The sequence below is a fragment of the Tamandua tetradactyla genome, chromosome X, assembly GCF_023851605.1.
Source record: "Tamandua tetradactyla isolate mTamTet1 chromosome X, mTamTet1.pri, whole genome shotgun sequence".
Taxonomy (NCBI): Eukaryota; Metazoa; Chordata; class Mammalia; order Pilosa; family Myrmecophagidae; genus Tamandua; species Tamandua tetradactyla.
Genome location: NC_135353.1, coordinates 52,596,255 through 52,608,487, shown reverse-complemented (window position 1 = coordinate 52,608,487; position 12,233 = coordinate 52,596,255). Strand labels below are relative to the sequence as shown.

Genomic DNA, 12,233 nt, shown 5'->3' with positions numbered 1-12,233 from the left:
GGATGCCGAACCTAAGTCAGGTTGTCTCTCTTATTAGTACTTGTCTTAACTTTTCTATACTGTATATAAAAATTTCCCCCTGAAAACGTCTTTACAATGCCACATTGTGTACCTTCACATGGAAGAATTATATGTTAAAAAGTTGTTAAAATCATCCTTACATAATAAGAATGCAACTCTTTAAACTTAATAGTTTTATTTAGGGGTTCTTTTTCTCTTTCAGGCTTTCTGCAAAATGAATAATTTCTAAAAACAAAAAAAAGATTTTTTTGTTGTTTGTTTTACTAGGTTGAAAAATATGGGTAGACTACTTATAAAACATGCAGTACATGTTGAATATATGCTTATTCCTGAAGACACGCTGCAAGATAGGTATCATCACCCAAGCAGGATCTTCAATGTACTAGACCAGTGTTTCAATGCAAATTCCAGCCCCCAAAACGACATGGTTTTGATTTCACAGTATGAATTCCCTGGAATCTGAGAAAAGGGAAATTGGTTAATTGAGGTCCTTCCACAGCAGCTCAGTCCCTCAACATTCTGAGAAATCAGGAAGGACGGCACCACTTTTTCAGTGGGCTGGGGGCTGATGTTGACATCTTCAAGAGCATCAGTCACCAAATACTGCCAATCTTGCTACCAGTTCCATTTTGACAGAACATTGTGATATTCAGACTCTCATAATTTCCAGTGGAGTTGTAAAGCTTAATGAGACCTCGGTTATCATACTCTAGTCCATTGAAGCCTTCACCAAAAAGTTTCTTCCCAATCGCTACAGATTGCACATAAAGTTTCTCTGCATTTCTGTACTGATTCATGTCATAGTTATATAAAGAAGCCAAATCTCCCACTGAAAGGGCTACTTCACAAATCTTCTTGAACAAGAAGTTGTTCTTTAATCTGAATTGTTTTGAAGTGCATTTCTTCAGCTTCCTTAAATTTCCTCATTGACTGATAAAGTTTTCCAAGGTTTCCATAGTGTTTTGCAGTCTGCACATTAAACTCTCCAAAAGCTCTTTTACCCAGTTGAAGTGAAGACAAGTGTAAATCATGAGCTTCTTGAAGTAGTCTCTATTCCGTTTCCTTTTTATGACAGTCAGTTGCTATCTCTTCTAAAATAAGTGCTTTCACCCTCTTTGAAGAAGCCAGAAGATGATCTTCAGGTAGGATGTGGGTAATGATACCAAACAACTCTTTCTGCATGAAATAGTGCATTGCCAAATTTCCCAGAGCTATACTGATGAATATAAGAAGAATAAGCCAAGTCTTCATGAACTGTTGCTACATGGATATTTTTGCTACAAAACACAGACTGCCAAAAGTCAAGGGCTATCTGGTGAATTGCAACGGATTGACAGATATTATTTACATTAAGTAAAATCCATAATCTAGCAGTGTATCAGAATATTTTGGGTGTTTGGATCCAAAATGATCTCATGCCAAATATAGTGCATGTTTAATTACCTGTTCTGCCTCCTTAAATTCATGTTTTATGACATAGGCCTTAGAAGCTTGTCTCAAAACATCTACAGTGACTTTGACTAGTAAGTCAGCTGTGATCTTTCATTACTTCAATGCACCATTTATATGCCTCATCATAGCAACTTTCTGCAAACAGGAGAGCACACAGTTCTCCAAAGAGTGCAGCTTTGTTTGCTTGCTGGCCATGTTTTGACAGTTTATCCATATATATCTGAGCTAATTTAAATGTTTCTTCACCCAAGTGATATCTTCAATTTCCATTCCATGCATCAAGCAGCCTCACACAACATTCTATTGCACAAAAGCAGTGAAGTATCTCATTATGTAGAGTAAACAACTGAAGGCAGGACAGAAAAACTTTCTCAGCATCACTATACCAGCCTGCATCTGAAAGAAAACCACCTAAAACAAAGCCAACTTGAATGGCTTTTTCTTTTACTGCAGCATCTGATTCTGCTATATAAGAACACTACTCTTTTTTTTAATTAAAAAAAATACAGGAAAGAAGCACAAACATTCTTAATATGTGATCATTCCATTCTAAATATATAATCAGTAATTCACAATATGATCACATAGTTGCATATTCATCACCAATTCAGAAAAAGAAATAAAAAGACAACAGAAAAATAAAACAAAAACAGAAGAAAATATACATACCACACTCCGTACTCCTCCCTTTCATTAATCCCTAGCATTTCAAACTAAATTTATTTTAACATTTGTTCCCCCTATTATTTATTTTTATTCCATATGTTCCTCTCATCTGTTGACAAGGTAGATAAAAGGAGCATAAGACACAAGGTTTTCACAATCACACAGTCACATTGTGAAAGCTATATCATTATACAATCATCATCAAGAAACATGGCTACTGGAACACAGCTCTACATTTTCAGGCAGTTCCCTCCAGCCTCTCCATTTCCTCTTGGATAACAAGGTGTTATCTACTTAATGCATAAGAATAACCTCCAGGATAACCTCTTGACTCTGTTTGGAATCTCTCAGCCGTTGACACTTTGCCTCATTTCACTCTTCCCCCTTTTGGTTGAGAAGGTTTTCTCAATCCCTTGATGCTGGGTCTCAGCTCATTCTAAGTTTTTCTCAATCCCTTGATGCTGAGTCCCAGCTCATTTTCGGATTTCTGTCCCATGTTGCCAGGAAGGTCCACACCCCTGGGAGTCATGTCCCACGTAGACAGGGGGAGGGTGGTGAGTTTGCTTGTTGTGTTGGCTGGAGAGAGAGGTCACATCTGAGCAACAAAAGAGGGTCTCTTGGGGGTGATTCTTAGGCCTAATTTTAAGCAGGCTTAACCTAGCCTTTGTGGGGTTAAGTTTCATATGAACAAACCCCAAGGCTGGTGGCTCAGCCTATAGCTTTGGTTGTCCATACTGCTTGTGAGAATACCAAGAATTCAACTTGGGAAGGTTGAATTTTCCCCCGTTCTCACCATTCCCCTAAGGGGAGTTTGCAAATACTTTTCCACTCACTGATCAAATCACTCTGGGATTCATAGGGGCATCACTCTGGACAAACCAACAAAATCTCATGTCCTACCCAAGGTTCCATGTACTTATGTTGTTCAACCAAGGTATCCACATAAGTTATATTAGGAAATGCACCAATCAAAATATAAATTTTGTACCAAATAAACATTTTTGGCTTTAGTCTCACACATAAGTTGAAATTTTAAAATATTAATTACCATCTATTTTCAGCACCCTGTAGTAATGACATTCCTTTGTTCTTCCTCATGCAAAAACATTTTTTTAAATTTGTACATTTAGTCACTGTCATTATACACTCTAGGCAATCCTAGATTATACCATCTCAATCTTTATCATCTTTCTTTCTAATTTCATTTGTGCACCCAGTCCTCCTCCCTCTATCATTCTCACATTCAGCTTCATTCAGTGTTTAAACATAATTGTATTACAGTTAGGTAGTATTGCGCTGTCCATTTCTGAGCTTTTACATTCAGTCCTGTTGCACAATCTGTATCCCTTCAGCTCCAATTACCCAATATCTTACCCTATTTCTATCTCCTGATGGTCTCTGTTACCAACAAAATTCTCCAAGTTTATTCACTAATGTCAGTTCATATCAGTGAAACTATACTGTATTTGTCCTTTTGTTCCTGGCTAATCTCACTCAGCAAAAGGTCCTTAAGGTCCATCCATCTTGTTACATACTTCATAACTTTATTCTGTCTTACTGCTGCATAATAATCCTTCATATGTATATACCACAGTTTGTTTAGCCACCTCTTGTTGATGGACATTTTGGCTGTTTCCATCTCTTGGTAATTGTAAATAAGGCTGCTATAGACATTGGTGTGCAAATGTCCATTTGAGTCCTTGCCCTCATGTCCTTTGAGTAGAGACAGGATATAGATGTGTCCCATTCCCTAATCCATTCTTCCAGTCCATGTCCCCTGATTGGGAAGCTTAATCCATCAACATTCAGTGTTATTACTGCATAGGCAGTACCCTCCTCTACCATTTTGCCTTTTGGCTTTTATATGTCCTTCTAATTTTCCTTCTTTTTACCTTTACTCATAGTCTTCCTTTGTACACTCTTCTCCACACCTCTCTCTTCTGCCTTCATATCTGTCTCTGGTGCTCCCTTTAGTATTTCTTGCAGAGCTGGTCTCTTGGTCACAAATTCTCTCAGTGATTTTTTGTCTGAAAATGTTTTAATTTCTCCCTCATTTTTGAAGGACAATTTTTGCTGGATATAGAATTCTTGGTTGGCAGTTTTTCTCTTTTAATAGTTTAAATATATCATCCCACTGTCTTCTTGCCTCCATGGTTTCTGTTGAGAGATCTATGCATAGTCTTATTGGGCTTCCCTTGTATGTGATGGATTGGTTTTCTCTTGCTGCTTTCAAGATTCTCTCTTTCTGTTTGCCGTCTGACATCCTGCTTAGTAAATGTCTTGGAATACATCTATTTGGATATATTCTCTTTGGGGTACATGGCACTTCTTGGATCTGTAATTTTAAGTCTTTCATAAGAGTTGGGAAATTTTCAGTGATAATTTCCTCCATTAGTTTTTCTCCTTTTCCCTTCTCTTCTCCTTCTGGGACACCCACATCATGTATATTCATGTGCTTCATATTGCCCTTCAGTTCCCTGAGCCCCTGCTCCTATTTTTCCATTTTTCCCCTATATTTTCTTTTTCTTGTTGGATTTCAGATGTTCTCTCCTCCAGTTCACTAAACCTATGTTCTGCGTCTCAAAATCTACCATTGTAGGTTTCCATTGTTTTTTTTTTTCATCTCTTCTACCATGTCTTTCATTCCCATAAGTTCTGTGATTTTGTTTTTTTAGACTCTGAATTTCTTCTTTTTGTTCATTCCTTGCATTCTTTATATCCTCCCTCAATTCATTGATTTGGTTTTTGATGAGGTTTTTCCATGTCTGTTCATATATTCTGAATTGATTGTTTTAGCTCCTGTATCTCATTTGAATTGTTGGTTTGTTCCTTTGACTGAGCCATATCTTCAATTTTCCTAGTGTGATTTGTTAATTTTTGCTGGCATCTAGGCATTTAATTACCTTAATTAGTTTATTCTGGAGATTGTTTTCACTTCTTTTACCTAGGGTTTTCTTCCTGGATGAATTTGTTGTCTCTCTGTTCTTTGACATTCAGTGCAGTGTTTTCTGGACCTCTGGTTTTGTTTAACAGAGAAGAATTTTTCAGTTCTTGTTTCTTGCTTCTTGCCCTGCTTGTATGGTGCCTTTCCCCTCCCACCCTTAGGAGGGTCTACTTAGGTGTTATAGGCTCCAGACGGATTTTCCCAGACTAAACTGGCCTCCTATCAGGAGGGAAGAGTCACCTGTGTTGGTTTTCCATGAGGATGAGACCCAGCAGGTTGAAAGACTTTCCTGTGAAGTCCTTGGACTCTGTTTTTCTTTTCCTGCCCAGTATGTGGTGCTTGTCTGCCTGCAGGTCCCCCCAGCATAAGATGATGCAGTACATTTAACTTTGGCAGACTCTCCCTGCTGGGGGTGTGGTGGAGACAGAGAAGAGGTTGTAGGCTGGTTTTAATGGCTTCAAATTACCAAGCCCTGGTGTCTGAATTCCTTGAGGGAGGGATTCCACTTGAGTTGGGCTTCACCCCTCCTCTGGGGAAGGCACAGGTTCTAGACAAGCCCTCAAATGAGCTTGTTTCTGCCTATGCCTGGGGCAGTTGCAGCCTGAGAAGTCCTGCCACTGTATCCAAAGGCAGTCAAGCCTTTGTAGAAACACAGCCACAAAAACCTCTGCTTCCTTTTTTTTTCTTTTTCCATCAGCCCTGTCCCCTTGGTGCTGGGGCAAAAATAAGTGACCTCCGTGTTGACCAGGTTCACCTGAGCTGGGGGTCTATTTTGAGTAGTCAGAATTTGCTAATTAATTCCACAATTGGTGTTTGGTTGGGCTCTGCCCCTGCTGCTGTTAAAGTCTCTTTCCTTGCCCCTCTGGGAAGCAGCCTGTGGGGGAAGGGTGCTGGCCGCCATGGCTTGGGGAACTCATGGTTCTGGGGGGCTCACAGCTGGTACAGCTGGTCCAGACTGGGGTACGCTGTGTGTCTGGTTACTGACGTGGCCCCAGGTGCTGTTCTGTATTGTTTCTGGTTATTTAGTTGTTATTCTGGAGGATGAACTAAAATGCACACATTGCTAAGCCACCATCTTGGCCCGGAAGTCCTCAAGAGCACTACTCTTATATAGCAGAATAAGTAGGTCAACACTGAAGCAGCTTTTACACCATGATCCATCAAAGCCTGGAAACGATGAAGGAAATGTCTTTTATCCAAAGCTCACAATACTTTAGCAAAAACTTCCAATTCACAAAATTCACTGCCCAGCTTACATAAGCATCCCTGTTGGTAATGCTTGTAGCAAACATTGAACTGGATGCTCTTGGGCAGTGAGCAGATAACTTGGCGGGAATGGGTGCAGTTGTCCATGATATAGGAGATGGAGGTATTATAGAAAGTCTCTGGGATCCACTCTAGTTCTACCGCTGCTGTCTTCCTTCCCTCCTCCTCTGCCTCCTCTGCCTCCTCCACCTCCTTCCAAAAGCCCTTGCCTCCCTCTGTACCATACTCCTCTACAACCCAAAGGATTTGGAGGGGCAACGGCAGCCACAACGGCACACGGCAGAAGGGCACAGCTGCCCTGGTTACTCCAAGGGTCTGCAGGGGAACAGTGGCAGCAGACAGTGGCCCAGGGAAAAAAAGAGTAAGTCAGAGGAAAAGAGAGAAGCTGACCAAGGCCTCACATTCCAGGTTTGAGAAAAACCAGGGATCCGTCCTAGTGCCGATCTCAGCAGGGACTGATGCATGGTAACTTTTGAATAGATGGCTTCCATGGAGATGTGTCTCCACCCATTCAAGGCGGGGTTGCTTACTGGAGCCCTCTAAGAGAAAACCATTTTGGAAAAAGCTTTAGAGCTCATGCAGCCAGAGACCTTTGGAGAGAAAGAAGGAAAGCACTTCCCGGGGAGCTTCATGAAACAAGAAGCTGGGAGAGAAAGCTAGCAACTTTGCCATGTGCCCTTCCAGCTGAGAGAGAAACCCCAAACTTTATTGGCCTTTCTTGAGTGAAAGTAACCTCTTATTGGGCCTTAATTTGGACATTTTCATAGCCTTACCTTAATTTGGACATTTTCATGGCCTTAAAACTCTAAACTTGCAACTTAATAAATTCCCCCTTTTAAAAAGCCATTCTGTTTCTGGTATATTGCAATCTGGCAGCTTGCAAACTAGGAAATGGAACATTATTCAGTTGTAAGAAAGAATGAAGTCATGATGCATGTGACAAATTGGATGAAACTTGATGATATTATATCAAGGGAAATTAGGCAAACACAAAAGGCCAAATATTGTATGACCTCACTAATAGTAATTAAATATAACTAGCAATATCATGGTGTTAATATCTAGAACACAGGTCACTAGAAGATAGAATAAGAGCAGAGAATGGGGAGTTGATGCTTGAATAGAATTTCTATTTAATCTGATGGTAAAGGTTTGAAGATGGATGGTGGTGATGGTAACACATTCTTGTGAGTGTAATAAACAACACTGAACTGTGTAGGTGAATTTGGCTAAAAGAGGAAACTTTAGGATGTATATATTACTAGAATAAAATTTAAAAGACAACACAGGATTGTATAGCACAGTGAACCCTATTGTGGATAGCAGTCTACAGTAAATAGTACAAATATATGAACGCTGTTTCATGGATTTTAAGAAATATATGACAAGGTGGTAAAAATAGAGTTATATATGTGAAAAAAATCTAGTGTAAATACTCAATGACAAATAAAATATTTCAATAGGCTTCATCAAGTGTAACAAGGTTATTACTGTTAAAAAATGATAAAATTATAAAATGAGTGCTATCATCAATAGCAGCAAATGTTCCACAGGAAATGCAAGGTGTTGGTGGTGGGGTGGTATATTGGAATTCTGCAATTTAATTCATGATTGTTTTATAAACCCATAATTTCTCTAATAAAAAGCAAAAGGAAAAGGAGAGGCCCCACCCCTATCAAGATGGTGGAGTAAGATGCTTCTGGGCTTCATCCCCACAAGCAAGCTTTGAATAACCAGCAAGAACTGGCACAAGCATCTTACTCTAAGCTCCAGATAACATTTAAAGAGTTGAAGTAACAGAGTAAATGACAGATCAAGGGAAAAAACATGAAAAACAGTCAGAAAATCTTGTGATTCACCTGCTAGCCTGACTTCTTTCCCCTGACTGATTTGGGACAGAGCCAGCATAAGCTCTCAGTGCAGATTTCTGGTCCTAGTTGTGGAGTAAGCAGAGTAACCACTGAAGCATAATAGGTTGTATGTGTGCCATGGAAATGGGTCTTGCAGCAGACTGAACAGAACATGCATCACAGATTCACTGCCCTTGAGCTGTGCTCTGCCTAAATGCAGCTCATAGAGCTCTCCTACCCAGTGCTACAGGAGAACAGCTGAATCAAAGCAGCAAGGGGTAAATGAATGCCAGGTATGGGACCTAGAGTGTGGTACCTGGAAGTATGAGGAAATACTATTTCCTAGAGGAATGAGGACATTTGTGTCCATCTAAATGGGGAATTCCTAGGTCACCTTCATGAGCCTAGGATGAGACCCCATGTACAGATAAGACAGGGAAGGTCCCTAAACTTTTGCATTGAGATGTTCTCTAAACTCATTAGGAATGGTAAGCTGTGAAGGAAAGCTGTCACACTTGCCAATATACAAGGAGTGGGAAAGATGTTTTCTCCCCCCCTCCTTTTTTAAGTTAGATCCTGGAATTCAAGGAAATCTCAGTAATATCTCTAGCTAGAAACATAAAGAAGGAAATATGCCTCAAAGTCCAAATTATAGAGATAAGAAATTAAAATGTTAAAATGTCAAAGTGCAGTGAGGCTGTTGATGAACTGTGGACTTTGGGCATTATACATGATGCCTAATGAATGCAGGTGGCTGAAGGATGCACTGACTGAGAAGTAGATTGGCGAATGATGGTGTGTACATATGATCATGTATTGTGCTGCTACAAAAACAACAAAATCGTTGAGGCATGCAACAATGTGAATGAACCTGTGGGACATTTGGTGGGTAAAAGTAAGCCAGAAATGAAAGAACAATTATGCTATGGTCTCCTTTAGAAAATGCTTATAAGAAAACAGGGGTATAGATTGTAAGCTCTTACAGTAGGCACATTTAGTACAGAGTGGTAATTATTATTCTGGATTTTGAGAGGCTGTTTTATATATCTGTAACCTGGTATTTAGAGAGAAGAATGAGCCGATCAGGTTGGGATTAAGGTAATTCAGAACACGGGGTAAGGAAGACATTGTCTATATTTTAGAACCAAACCTACTCTGTGAGACCAAAGGAAGAAACGTTTATTTCATCTGGAACCTAAATTTTCTGTAGTGCATAATCTAACTCAACTTGTCTGGATAGCTCACTTGAACAACTGAAACCCAGGGAGCCTGTGAATAAGAATAAGAATGAGGGCCTTTAATCCTGTAAAACTTAATTTAATGCCTGGATACATCCTAGAATATATTAAGCAGATAATCAAAAAGTACTGGCAAAGTCCCTTGAGGGATGGGAGAAAAAATATGGAACTATTAAACTTTATGATCAGGAAATCCCCTGATTCAAACAGTAGGGATACCCAAATCAATAGGCCAAGCCCTTGATCTTGAGACTTATACCTTAGTCTACCTATAGGTACACCTAAGAGTTACTTCGGGAAGACCTCTTTTGATGCTCAGGTGTGGCCCCCCTCTCTCTAAGCCCAATGTTGTAAGTGAAATCATTGCCCTCCCTACTATGTGGGACATGACATCCAGGGGTGAAAGTCTCCCTGGTGGCATGGGAGAGAACTCCCAGGGATGAGTCTGGCTCTGGCACCATGGTATCAACAATTCCATCTTGACCAAAAATGGGAAAAGAAGTATAACTAATAAAGTATCAGTGGCTGAGGGAGTTCAAATAGAGTTGAAAGGCTACTCTGGAGGTCATGTTTGTATAAGCTTGTTGGACATTGGTACCTATCATAACTTGCCAAATCACAACTTTCCAAATCTCAACCAAAACCATTCCAGCTAATCCTAAAGAATACAAAGGGCAATAAATAAGATTGTACAAATGTTCCATGTGCTAGGGTAACTTTTCAGAAACCTACAACATCCAGATGGGTCCCTGAACCAGACAAGTTCTGAAACCTAAGGGGCCCAGCCTCTCCAAAACATCAGCTAGTTCCATTTCCCTACCCCATATTATTGACAGCCTCTTCCAACATGAGAAAGTTAGAATGGCCATAGCCCAAATAGCCCTAAGGAGTGGGACAGAAATGTCAAAGGTGATGATGGAGTTATAAAGAGAGGGTAGGATTTAACAAACAAGTATTATTGCTGAATCATTAAACTCATATTTCTTTTGGTCTCCTGTATCTTAGAGCAGCTAGAGTAAAAACCTATAATTGTGGAACTGTAACCCATACCAAACTCTGTTGTACAATTAATTGTGCTGTGCTTTGAAATTTATTGTTTTTTTTTGTATATTTGTTATTTTTCACACTCAAAAAAATCAATTGTGATGATTAAAAAAAATTTATTCCTTCTAGCCTCCTACATTCTGGGGAAGTTAGTATAAAAACCTGAGATGATGGCATCATAGCCCATGACAAACTTTGGGATTCGACCTGTAACTACTTGTTGAAGAGTGCTTTGAAAGCTATTGTTTTTTTTTCTTTTTTTTTTCTTTGCATATATGTGATATTATACAATAAAATAAAGTTAAAAATGTCAAGGTGCAACAGCAGATTGCAAAACACAGAAAGAAAGAGGATATGATGGCAAGGCAAAGGAGAACATTAAAGACTTAAATACCATCAAGGAGTATCACAAGACCTGGGACATACCAAACAATGATTTTTTAAAAATGTAACTAAATATGCTCAAAGAGGTAAAAGAAAACATAGACACAGAACAGAAGGACAATTGGGAAATAGTAGATGATCACAAAGAGTATATTAAAAAAGAGACAGAAATCATGGGTGGGGGAGAACCAAACATAGGTGAAGACCACACTAATAGAAACTAAACATTTTCTGGATGGATTCAACAGCACATTGCAGCTGGCAGAAGAAAGAATCAGTGAACTTGAAAGTAATATAACTGAAACAGTCAGTATGAGGAGGAGAAAGCAAAAAGAATGAAAAGTATGAATGGAGGGTTCATGCATAATGGGTTGTTTTATATTTGTGGTGGTGGATAAGTTCTGTTAATGAATGGTGGTGAGGGTAGTACATCATTGTGAATGTGATTAATTACACTTTTAAACTGTTTGCTGGGGAGCAGTGAAGATTGGAAATCTTATGTTATATATGTTTCAACAAAGGAAGAAAACCAGAGTAACTGAAGACACAATGACAATTAAATGCAGTGCATGGTCTGGCACAGGATCTAATAATAGAATAGAAAAGTCTCAAAAGGATAGATAGGAATATATGAAAATATGGACAGTATATACTTCATATCAGTGCTAAATTTCCTGAACTTGATAAATGTGCTTAAGGAGGTTAAATAAGTGGGTATCCTTTTTGTTAATAAATTTACACAGAAGTGTAATGCATTCATGGATATAACCTACTATCAAATAACTATAAGCTAGATAGATAGATACACTTACAAGAGTGACAGATAATCAGATGGATAGATGGATGGATGAATGGATGGATGGATAGATGGATGGATGGATAAATGTTTAGGTATATGGGATAATAAAGTAAATGTGGCCAAATGTTATAAATTGGTGGATCTGGGTATCTCAAGGTAGGGAATGTTTGAATTGCCAGTATGGATTTTGTATTATTTTTGTAATTGTTCTGTGATTTTGAAATTATTTCAAAATGAAAAAGTTTAGGAAGAAAAAAAGAAAAGGAGGGATTATGTGATGGGATTAAATTAATGATAGAACAATTTAATCTAATATTTAACAAGCCTTAGCTTCTAAAAATACACATCTTATTTTGTTTACTTTCTGCAACTTTTGATAAGTCTATAAAAGAATGTATTAACATTAAACAAAGGCAAAAATAAATGATCATGGATCCCTCAATCAAAAGGTTGTTGCCAGGTCTATATGTAATATTACCATATTGAAGATGAACAAGATTGAAAGGGGTGTATAGACCTATGTGTCCCACTGATTAACACAAGAAATATATATTAGTTCTTGCAAAAAC

The 12,233-nt window shown here is 38.7% G+C and overlaps 1 pseudogene; it reads right to left on the bottom strand.

Annotated features, from left to right (window-relative positions):
- Window positions 1–378: 378 nt before the first annotated feature.
- On the bottom strand, window positions 379–6,813 carry LOC143671822 (amyloid protein-binding protein 2 pseudogene; annotated as a pseudogene).
- Window positions 6,814–12,233: the final 5,420 nt, after the last annotated feature.